A 2605-nucleotide genomic window follows, 5' to 3' on the forward strand; every position below is an offset into this window, starting at 1 on the left:
CTGAGATCACTAAAGGATTGAGGGTTGGAAGATTTGGGGATAGGAGTAATGAAGCCTGTCTTCCTATCTGTGTGTGTGTGTGTGTGTGTGTGTGTGTGTGTGTGTGTGTGTGTGTGTGTGTGTGTGTGTGTGTGTGTGTGTGTGTGTGTGCTCGCACGCGTGTGTGTTTGTGTGTGCATTTAACTAACTGTAGTTTACAGAAAAGGAGCAACGCTAGTGGTATCCTGTTTGTTACTCTCCAATTTATCATAACTAGCTTGGACCAATGAAGGGTACCCGCTTGCGGTGGTCCTGCAAGATGGACACAGCGAAGGGGGTGGACATTTTCAAAACCCGTCAACCTTCTCACTTCACTCAGGAAGTGCAGCCCAGAGGGGCCGTGTACGTCTACGGGCTAGGCCCCAAGGTCTCTTTCTATCAACTGTATTCATTACACTTTTTCGCATTTGAGGATCTGTGAATCGGTGACTGCTCTTCTTTTACTACTAGACATACCCGGTAACACAGAAACAGTCCCACATCAATACAACAAAGCCAAAAGTTTCAACCCAGAGAGTTCTGTGGGAGGTTCCGAAAACGGCTGCCTGCCAGTGTGGGGCTGCATAAAAACATAAGAATGAGGGAGACTGCATGAGACCATAAGGCCTACACTAGGCAGTTCCTTGTCCCTTACCGCCTGTCATCTTTATACATAAAGTTATCTAACTTTCTCTTAAAGAAACCCATTGTTTCAGCCCTCACTACATGGTTACTAAGTCTATTCCATTCGTTAACCACTCCGTTAGTTAACCAAATCTTGTTTTCTTCCATCCTAAACTTAAACTTGTCCAATTTGAATTTGGCATTTGCTAAAATTTAGAAGAAAAAAAAATAATACAATAAATTCTTTATACACTGGAGCGCCATTTCCTTCGCCCATCACAAACAAAAATAATATGAATACAGTATTAGTAGATCAAATAGCATTTATTTCCCCTCATTTAGTTAAGCCATAATAATAGATAACCACATCGCTACCACCATCATAACTCCCCACAAGAATAGATGAATAAATAGATCATATTTCTTATATTCCTTCATTTTATTTAAGGAACGATGATAGATAATCACATCGCTAGTCACCAGTGGCATGCTTCCCCAAAGGCTTATACATTATACATACCTCTATATATTGGCTTGTATATTATATATACAAATAATTGCTAACTCGGAGAGAAATTGAATATATATATATATATATTTATATATATATATATATACATATATATATATATAAACACATACACACACACACACACACACACACACACATATATATATATATATATATATATATATGTGTGTGTGTGTGTGTGTGTGTGTGTGTGTGTGTGTGTGTGTGTGTGTGTGTGTGTGTGTGTGTGTGTGTGTGTGTGTGTGTGTGTGTGTGTGTGTGTGTGTGTGTGTGTGTGTGTGTGTGTGTGTGTGTGTGTGTGTGTGTGTGTGTGTGTGTGTGTGTGTGTGTGTGTGTGTGTGTGTGTGTACACACTGGTCAACAAAATTTATGAAAATACCTATCCCAGAAGCAAAAGTTGAATTTAATAGAATTTTTCTGCTGATTTCAAATATATTTTCTTTTTTTTTTCTCTCTCAGGCATAGTTTTTTTTTTGTGACATATTAAATCTTAAACAATTATAATTAATCAATGAGGCTGATATTTCAATGAGACTTACCTTAAAATGTAGAAATGTATGATTTTCGAGTGTATTTTGCATCTGGGAGATCCGTTTTAGTGTCCAACAGTTGTTAGGCAACAATGAAGAGCTCCACGTTCCTTGATACCGGGTTTCCATGTTGAGAAGGTCCTGATGAAACCTCACACCGTGCTCGTCACTGACGGCGCCAAGATTTGTAGGGAAAAGTCCAAGTGAGAGTCTAGGAAGTGGGTTTTTAGGCTCATATTGTATCCCAAGGCCTTGTAGGATGTCATTAGCTCTTTTACGATTTCAGACTATCTATTTGTTTTGTGATTCCCCAAAAACTCTGCGCAAACTTTCTTGTACATGATTTACAAGGTATTTTGTACATACAACCTTTATCACTTTTGACGGAATTATTTATGAGCAATTGTCTTACAGTGTTCTTATTGTTAAAAACTACATTAATGTTAAAACTACATTAATGTAGTTTTTAATCATAAGAACACTGTAAGACAATTGCTCATAAATAATTCCGTCAATAGTGATAAAGGGTGTGAACACAAAATACCTTGTAAATCATGTAATCAGTTTTATATTGGTCAGACTGCTAAAACACTCAAAACACGAGAATTAATCAACATAAGAATACGTTAGAGAGGGAAACCAATCTAGCGGTATATTCAACCACATGAACAATGTTAACCACCCAATTGACTGGAATAACGCTAAAGTATAACAATAACATCACAGAAAGAAATTTAATTGAATGTAGTTTGATCAAATTTACATACATACATACATATACCAAGGCTTTTTCCCCCTTACAAGGGGGGTAACCAAAAAGAAAAAGGCATAAAATCATTCCCACCCATTCCATCCCTGAATACACTCCACACCCCTCCACCCTCCCTCTTATCTTAGCACC

This window comes from Oratosquilla oratoria, chromosome 23, assembly GCF_046742065.1.
Source record: "Oratosquilla oratoria isolate Oo_2021 chromosome 23, ASM4674206v1, whole genome shotgun sequence".
NCBI classification, from domain to species: domain Eukaryota; kingdom Metazoa; phylum Arthropoda; class Malacostraca; order Stomatopoda; family Squillidae; genus Oratosquilla; species Oratosquilla oratoria.